At 40.5% G+C, this 9,867-nt stretch overlaps 1 protein-coding gene across 4 annotated transcripts in view; it reads right to left on the bottom strand.

The window, feature by feature from the left end:
* The window catches only part of LOC110291092 (sodium/hydrogen exchanger 9B1), a 49,745-nt gene that overhangs the window by 27,488 nt on the left and 12,390 nt on the right, over nucleotides 1–9,867 (bottom strand). The gene's annotated exons all lie outside the window — the stretch shown is intronic.

Here is a 9,867-nt window from a genome sequence, read left to right as displayed (position 1 = left end):
AAAATGCCTTACAGTTGGATCTCATGGAGGCATTTCCTCAACTGAAGCTCCTTTCTCTGTGATAACTCCAGCTGTGTCAAGTTGACACAAAACTAGCCAATACATGACCCAACTACATCACTCAGGCATTACCCAAAGTAATAGAGGCCAACATATCACAGAGAGACCTGCATAGCCATGTTTATGGCAGCACTGTTCACAAGAGCTGAGTTACGGAACCAACCTTAGGGTCCAACAGCAGAGGAATGAGGAACAGGTAACAAAACAAAATATATAAAGGACGAAGTTGCCATTTGCAGAGAGATGGATGTAGTTCAAGACAACCAACTGAATCTCAAAAAGAAAACCACATGCCACCTTTCTCTCATCTGTGGATTATGGATTTTATGTAGATAAACACAATCATATATGTGCATATGATAGGAAAGTAGAAACCTAACTGTATAGCGCCACAGGCCAAGTTTGGCTCTAATGTTTCCTATTTCTTCTCTCCTGCTTTCTTTGGATGCCATTACTTTCTTTTTCTGCTTACTCAGGTGATGGTTTTTATTAATTTTACTTATTTTTAATGTTTCCTGAATGTGCATACTTTATGCACTACTTTGTTACATCCTATAAGCTTTGATAAACTTCATTTTCATTTTCATTTAAAGTATTTTTAATTTTCCTTGAGTTCCTCTTTCATACAGTGTTACATCCCTCCATGAGTTTGAGTTGTGTTGTTTTGTTATTAATTATTTTAGGAATTTTCAATTGCCTTTATTATGACTTTTTAAACTTCATTATTGCATAAGAATATATCATTTTATTCTTTCAATATGGTTTCATAGTATAGTTTTGATTTGCAGTTTCCATATAGATAAAAATATTGACCATTTTTCATCTATTTATTGGCCATTTATATTTTTTTTATTTGAGAACTATGTGTTCAACTCATCTGTTCATTTGTTGACTAGATTATTTGATTTTGGCATTTAATTTTTAAAATGTATATATTCTCAATACAATCCCTTTGGCTGTATAACTGGCAGAGATATTCTCTCATTCTGTAAGTTGTCTCTTCGCTCCATCATCTGTTTTTCTTTATTGTAGACAGCTTTAAATTTCATGTATTTCTACTGCTCAGTTCTTGCTAGATCTCCAGAAGTGTCGGTTCCCTTTTCAGAAAGTTCTTGCCTATGACTAAATCTTAAAGTGTTTTCTTTAACATGCCTAGCACTTTCAAAGTTTCCAGTTCTTAGATACAATTTCAAGTTATTTTTTACACAGAGAGATATAGACATGGTTTCATTCTTCTACATATGGATATGTAGTTTTCTTAACACCATTGACGGTTTGATGAAGCTATCTTTTCTCTGTGCTCATGGCACCTTTGTAGAAAATTGGATGGTTAGAGCTATGTGTGTTTATTTCTTGCTGTCATGCTTTCCTGCCATGATGGACTCTTATGCCTGGGACAGCTCACCAACTCTATTGCACTGACTTATGTAATATACTTGTACAATGATGGGTAGTAGAGTAGCTCTGCTTATAGCCATATCACCACAAATAAGGAGCTGCAATATAGCACAGTGGCTCCAACGTCACAGGTGACATCAACTGTAGCACAACCACAGTCTAACAGGACCATACTTGTATAGAGTTCATCACTGACAGAAAGAAAGCCAGGACTCCACACATGACTGGAATCAAGTACTTGTGGGGTTTTCTGTCTTTTGCTCATATAATTGTTATTCATACCACACACACATATAAGGTGTAATTATTGAACATACTGTATTTTTAATAAACTTATTAGATAAGGAAAATAAAAAGAAGTTTTAACCTTCAATCTTTTTCTCCATTCTGTAGGTCTGAGTTGCTGTCCTATATAAAACTGCCTTCTATCTGAAAAGCTCCTGACAGATGTTGCCAGGGAAATCCCTTGACAATAGTGTATCTTCACCTTTTTTTAAAAATAAAAATCAAAAGATGATTTATTCACCCTTAGTTTGTGAAAGATAATTTCACTAAACATGGAACTCTGGATTGATGTTTATTTTTCTTCTCAACATTTTAACCCCTTCTCTCCATTCTTCTCACATCATTTCTGAGGATGGAGGACACACATTTTATTTGTACTCCCAGACAGGTAAGGCTTCTTCTTTGTCTTATTCAAGGTTTTCTCTCCGCCTACTAAGGTTTTAATGATCATACTGTTAGGTGTAGATGGATTTACCCCCCGTGTTCTCTAGTTATTGACTTATAGATATTGTCTACGTAGTCCTGGCTGTCCTCTAAATCACAGAGACCTACCTACCTCTGAATCTCAAGCGCAGGGATTAAAGGTGCAGTCCCATGTTGTGCTCTTTTTAATGTGCTTTGCCTATGAGTTGGTGTCTGACATTTGAGAAAATAATCAGTCATGACTTCTCAAGAATGTCATTGGTTCCTTTCCAGAATTCTTCTCTCTTGACATTCCCAATTTACATATAATCTTACAGTCTCCCTTTAGTTCTTAAACATTTGCTCATTTTCAGCTTTTTTTTGTCCTTGCTCTTTAGTTCTAGAAGTTTATTGTCACATGTTTTCATGTATAGGCTTTTGCTTCCACTTAGTCTACTAGTGACCCAATCCAAATTAAGTATTCATTCCTCCAGTGTCCTCATCTGCGCTATTCCTTCCCTATGATTTTTATCTCTTAGCTTACAACACTCAAATATTTTTCACATATATTCTAGCATATTAGCCATACTTGGTTTAAACTCACAGTCCCAGAATTCTAGCATTCCCACTCTAATGGTTTCTCTTCCTTCAAAAACGTTGCCATTAAAAAATAGACATAGATACAATTTACAAAACACATGAAACTCAAGAAGAAGGGAAGACCAAAGTGTGGATACTTCGCTCCTTCTTAGAATGGGGAACAAAATACCCATGGAAGGAGTTACAGAGACAAAGTTCAGAGCCGAGATGGAAGGAAAGACCATCCAGAGCCAGCCCCACCCAAGGATCCATCCCATATACAATCATCAAACCTAGACTCTATTGTATATGCCAGAAAGATTTTGCTGACAGGACCCTGACTTAGCTCTCTCTTGTGAGGTTATACCAATGCTTGGCAAATACAGAAGTGGATGCTCACAGTCATCTATTGGATGGAACACAGGGCCCCTAATGAAGGAGTTAGAGAAAGTACCCAAGGAGCTAAAGGGGTCTGCAACCCTATAGGAGGAACAACAATATGAACTAACCAGTACCCCCCAGAGCTGTGTCTCTAGTTGCATATGTAGCAGAGGATGGCCTAGTTGGCCATCAAAGGGAGGAGAGGCCTTTGGTCTTCTGAAGATCATATACCCCAGTACAGGGGAATGCCAGGGTCAGGAAGCAGGAGTGGGTGGGTTGGGGAGCAGGGTGGGGGGAGGGTATAGGGGGCTTTGGGGATAGCATTTGAAATGTAAATGAAGCTGGGAGTGGTGGCATACGCCTTTAATCCCAGCCCTTGGGAGGCAGAGGCAGGCGAATTTCTGAGTTCGAGGCCAGCCTGGTCTACAGAGTGAGTTCCAGGCCAGCCAGCAAAAAAAACAAAAAAACCAAACAACAACAACAACAACAAAAAAAAAACCCAAAAACCGAAAAGAAAAGAAAAGAAAAGAAATGTAAATGAAGAAAATATCTAATAAAAAAATAGACATAAATTTTAACAGAAAGGTGAGCATGCTCTAGTGTGGAAGAAGACCAGTTATAAATAAGCCTTTGCTAACATGGTCCAGAGTGGAGGTGAAGCACTGCTGGCCCTAAAGCTCTGTCTGTTAGTGTGTCCCTTCCTATGTACACTGTGAATATTGCAACAGTGTCCCAAATGTTGGTTTTTTAAAAGTCCCTTAATTGCTTCAGTCTGACCAAAGGATGCTAGAGATGTGTATTTTCTTTCTAGACAGATGAATAAAGGTGGCTGGAATTGAATCCCCTTCCCTTAGGTTGGTTAAGCAATAGTAAGCAATGGTTAGACTTTAGTACATTTACTGTTTCTGGACAGGGTCTCTTTATAGATCCCTAGCTGACATCCATTTCCTTGAGAGCAGGCCACAGTAAGGGCAGAAGACAGAGCTGTAGTTCATAATGATTGTTCTCCCTCCTGTTAGTTGGTTCTAGAAGTTAAGTTTAACAAGTCTGCAGGCCACTGTTTTATGCCTGGGCCTGTCCGGTCTCTAAGTTGTCTACAATTAACAATCACAATTCAGGTTTCCTTATGCGCTGCTGGTTCCCACAGAGTTTTCTACAGAAAATTATGATTCACTACATCTGTCTGTGTATACATACAAGCTTTGGGGCAGCAGTTTAGATCTATATGGATCTAAAGAGACTTAATTTCAGGGTTTTTTTTTAAATTTGCTGTTATGTTAAAGCATATGTAAGATCCTTACCTACAGAATCAGAAATAGAAAGTAACACCACAAGTACAAACCAATGACACTTTCAGGGTGAAGCAGAACTGGTCAGTCCTTTAGTGTTCCTGTCACTGACCTCTGACTGCTCTGCCATGCCACCTGGCTGAACACTGGCTTTCTCTAGTTTATAAGTGCATACACAACTATCTATATGAATTTTAAAAATTATCTGCACAAAAACAATAATAAATTATATACAGAAAATTGGTTTTTAAAAGTACAAAAATGATAGCTGTCACTTCTGTCATGCCAATAATTTGACATGTATACACATGCAGAAAAAAAGTTCAAATTCAGTCATCTGAATGCTAATATGAACAAACCACCACTAAGTTTTCATAATGACAGAAGAGATATATTGCCAATACTTCACAGAACACTTAATTATTCTCTGCATGTATAAAGGCTGGTTATATTAGTGTTTGTTTTACTTAATTAGAAGTATGTCTTAAGCCAGCAAACATCAAATGCACTAAAATTCACTACAGTTCAGGAATCTCTGACTTGATATAAAGACATCCAAAATATGCAACCGTAAGAATTCCAGAAACACTTATTACCACGCAATAGTTAAGCTAAAAGCTGCACAGAAATCCAGTTGAAAAAGCCGACTCTGATGTGTATAGCGCTCAAAGGTCGGCAATGGGCTCTCTCAACACAACAGACTTAGAAAACATATTCTCTTGCTGATATAATTCAAACCTTCAAATAGAGGAACAAGCCATCTGTCCTCCATAACAAGGGATCAGCTCTTTACAGCAGGTTTTATTTTTTTGTTTATTTGTTTGTTTTTTGTCTGTTCTTTTTTCTTTCTCCAAAGTTTTTCTGTGTGGTTCTGACGTCCTGGGATTCAGGGACTCACTCTGTAGACCAGGCTGGCTTTCAACTCAGAGACCCAACTGTCTCTGTCTCCTGTGCATGGGGATTACAGGTGCACACTGCCACCACCTCAGCTTTACAGCTATTTTAATGAAATCTCGGTCACATCATAAGCAAGATAATTTTCTCACACCTACCTGCTCTTTAACGTTAGCGTCTGCCAGTAATTGTTTTTGCTATTTGCTTTAACTTTCCATCTGCAGACTGTTTCTTTGACACATGAATTAGAGGTTCATCATCTGACCCATCTTCAGATCCAGGCTCCTTTTGCCTTCGCTGGATCTCCCTGATTGGCTGCTTTTGGGGGTGGGGGGTGGGGTTTGCTTTTAGCAGTAGCTTTTTGTTTCCTTTTTTTAAGATGTCTTTTTTGATGGCTGATCCTCTTTATCTCAACCTTCAAAAGACTCTTCTATTTTTATCTTCATCACTGCTGGATTTACCAGACAGAATTTCAGGAAACCTGGTTTACCTTGACTTTCACTGTCCTTAAGTTTGTTTACATGCTATGTTACATGTATTGATTTACATGTCAAACCAACCTGGTCTTTCTAGAATGAAGCACACCTGATTATAATGTATAACCTTCATGTATTCCTGAATTCGGTTTGGAAATGTGTATTAAAGAGCCACTAAAATCCCAGGCTGCATAGGTATACAGGAAAGGGAGAGAGGCTTGAAAAACGATACTATGCTACTCGAATGCCTGATCTCTCCAAGACTTTTGTCAAAGACGTTTTTGGCATTGCATGACAGAATCATTTGGGTTTTTCTTTCAGTGTGTTTATATGGTGGATTATGTTGACAGATTTTCATACATTGTAACACACTGGGATAAAGCCTACTTGATCATGGTGGATGGTATTTTTGATGTATTCTTGGATTATTTTACTAAGTAGTCTTGCGTCAATGTTCATAAGGGAAATTGGTCTGAAATTCACTTTCTTTATTGAGTCTTTGTGTGGTTTAGGTATTAGGGTGGCTGTGGCTTCATAGAGCACATTTGGCAGTGTTTCTTATGTTTTCATCTTGTGGGATAGTTTGAGGAGTATTCGTATTAGCTCCTCGTTGAAAGGCTGGTAGAATCTGGGCTAAAACCATCTGGCCCTGGGCTTTTTTTTTTGGTGGGAGATTTTTAATGATTGCTTCTATTTACTTAGGGATTACAGGATTACGTAGATTGCTTGCCTGATTGTGATTTAACTTTGGTAAGTGAAATCTATCCAGAAAATAATACATTTCATTTATATTTTCCAATTTTGGGGAACACAGGCATTTCAAGAAAGGCCTGATGATTCTTTGGATCCCCTCAGTGTCTGTTGTTGTGTTTCCCTATTCATTTCTAATTTTTTCAATTTTGGATATTATCTCTCTGCCTCCATTGCTGGTGGGAATGCAAACTTGTACAATAACTGATATCAATTTGGCAGCTTTTCAGAAAATTTGGAATAGTTCTACCTCAAGATCCAGCTATACCACACCTGGGCATATACCCAAAAGATGTTCCAACAGCCCACAGGGGCACTTGATCTACAATATTCATAGCAGCTTTATTTGTAATGGCCAGAAACTGGAAGCAAACAAGATAGATGTCCCTCAACTGAAGAATGGATAAAGAAACTGTGGTTCATTCAACACAATGGAATACTACTCAGCTATTAAAAAGAAGGATGTTCATTTTCAGGCAAATTAGAACTAGAAAATATCATCCTGAGTGAGGTAACCCAGACCAAAAAGGACATACATGGTATGTACTCACTTATAATTGGATATCAGCCATAAAGTATAGGCTACAATCCACAAACTCAAAGAAGCTAAAAAACAAGGGGGGCGGCCAAGGGAGGATGCTTGAATTCCACTCAGAAGGGGAAATAAAACAGTCATCAGAGATGGATGGATGGAGGGAACTGGGTAGGAGAGGGGAAAGAAAGGTGAAGGGGGGGGGGAGTCACATATATAGGAAGAGCCAGGGAGAAAGTGCCAGGAGAGTGAATGGAAATCAGCAGCTGGTGGCAGATGGGGACATCTCTAGGATGTGCCAAAGACCTGGGATGAAGGAGTCTGCAGAGAGTCTATTAGGGTGACTCTAGCTAAGAGTCTTAGCAGCAAAGGATATGGAGCCTGAAATGGCCACCTCCTACAGCCAGGAAGGACTACCAGTGGAGGGTTAAGGACACCAACCCACCCACAAAAATGTGTCCTGCCTACAAGTGCAGGGTCGAAGATGGAGCAGAGACTGAGAAAATGGCCAACCAATGAATGGCTACCCCAACTTGAGACCTATCCCATGGGCAAACACCAATCCATGACATTATTAATGATACTCTGTTATGTCTGCAGACAGGAACCTAGTATAACTGTCCTCTGAGAGGCCTCCACCCAGCAGCTGACAGAACAGATGCAGAGACCCACAGTCAAACATTAGACAGAGTTCAGGAAATCTTGGGGAAGAGTTGCAGGAAGGATCGAGGAACCCAGAGGGGATAGAAACTCCACAGAAAGACCAACAGAGTCAACTAACCTGGACCCTTGGGGCTCCCAGAGACTGAACCACCAACCACAGAGCATGCATGGGCTGGACCTAGCCCCACCCTCACAGTTATACAGATGTAAAGCGTGGTCTTCATGCAGATCCCCCAACAACTAAAGGAGGGACTGTCCTTGACTCTGTCTGTGGATCCTGTTCCCCTAACTTGGCTGCCTTGCCTGGCCTCAGTGGGGAGGCATGTGCTGTGTCCTGCAGTGACTTGATATGCCAAGGTGCATGAGTACTCAGGGAGGCCCTCCACCTTCTCAGAGGAGAGGGAAAGTGGAGATATGGGGAGGGGCTGTCTGATGGGGGTGGAGGGGCAGGGGTTGTGATTGGAATGTAAAGTGTGGTCTCTGAGTTTCCTGCTCATTCGTTCTGCCATGCCCTTTGCTGGACCCTATCGCTTTGCTGCTTGGAGACACACATGTGTTCATTTCTGCTACTGGACCCCGGGTTACTTGGCGGGAAATCGGGTTCCCTCCCCCTTCCTTTATAACTGAGTGTCTGTCTGAAAAAAGTAAAATTGAGCTTTGATCAGAATGCTGTCTTAGCTACATTTCTTTCTCTCGTTGCCTAGCCCCTCTTCTCTTCCAGGTTTCCAAAATGCCTTTCCAGGCTAGAACCCAGGCTGTGATCTGCTGGCCGGACACAACAGTAAAGTGAATACATAAATAAATTAGTGGAAAAAAAGGAAAGCAAAAATATAGTACCAAGATGTATATTTCCAAAACAGAATCATGGAAGCTAGTAAATCTTTTCCTACAAATGTCCTTAAAACTAAATAACAGAAAATGGAAAAAAATATGGAGAAATAAGTTATTGATTTAAGTTTGACATTTCAGGGCTGATGTTGAATTCTAATTACTTCAAGTAGAGAAGCCCTACAATCCAGCCTTCAGAGGGTAACCACTGGCGATCAGTACATAATCTAACATGCAAAGGGTAACCACTGGTGGTCAGTACATTCTTCCTCTTCTTCTCTCATAACAGCCTCAGTCTAGAAACTGCCTGTGAAATAGTCAGGCTAATAGGAGTGAACAGATCTGAAGAGCTATGCACATAAAATATGACAATGGGAGTCTAGTAATTTATAGTCACATGAAGAATTTTCAAGTTCAAAGAATAGGTTAATTCATGGCCCTTAAAACACTGATATTAATAAAAAGCAAATATCAGTAATGAAAGACAAAACAATGAATAAAATTTTCTTTAAAAGTGTAATATAGCGAGAAAACACTTCCAGCCTGAGCATCGGCGGGAGACATTTTGGTTCCGGAGACTCCACCGAGACTAGTCTGCACAGGTGAGAGTGTGGACTACAGAAGCTAACAGCTTCTGGGACAGGCAGGAGCCACAGAGCTTCTGAGGCAACCCCCTTTTCGGGCTCCAGACATCTGGGCACCTTCCCTGCCAGAGAATAGGTGTCCGACCGGCCCGGGAGGGCTTTGCCTGAGAATCTGCGGGAGACATCTTGGTTCCGGGACTCCACCGAGACTAGTCTGTGCAGGTAAGAGTGTGGACTACAGAGGCTAACAGCTTCTGTGACAGGTCAAAGCAACACAGCTTATGGGGCAGGTTCTATTTTGGGCCTTCATCTTCAGTCACGAGGGAGGTCCGAACGCCAGATATCTGTGCACCTTCCCTGTAAGAGGAGAGCTTGCCTGCAGAGAGTGCTCTGACCACTGAAACTCAGAGGAGAGAACTAGTCTCCCAGGTCTGCTGATAGAGGCTAACACAATCACCTGAGGAACAAGCTCTAACCAGAGACAACTATAACAACTAGCTCCAGAGATTACCAGATGGTGAAAGGCAAATGTAAGAATCTTACTAACAGAAACCAAGACCACTCACCATCATCAGAACGCAGCACTCCCATCTCACCCAGTCCTGGGCACCCCAACACACCCGAAAAGCTAGAACCAGATTTAAAAGCATATCTCATGAGGATGGTAGAGGACATCAAGAAGGACTTTAATAACTCACTTAAAGAAATACAGGAGAACACTGCTAAACAGGTAGAAGACCTTAAAG

The sequence above is a fragment of the Mus caroli genome, chromosome 3, assembly GCF_900094665.2.
Source record: "Mus caroli chromosome 3, CAROLI_EIJ_v1.1, whole genome shotgun sequence".
Taxonomy (NCBI): Eukaryota; Metazoa; Chordata; class Mammalia; order Rodentia; family Muridae; genus Mus; species Mus caroli.
Note: the sequence above shows the minus strand (reverse complement) of the source record. Positions and strands in the feature narration are given on the sequence as shown.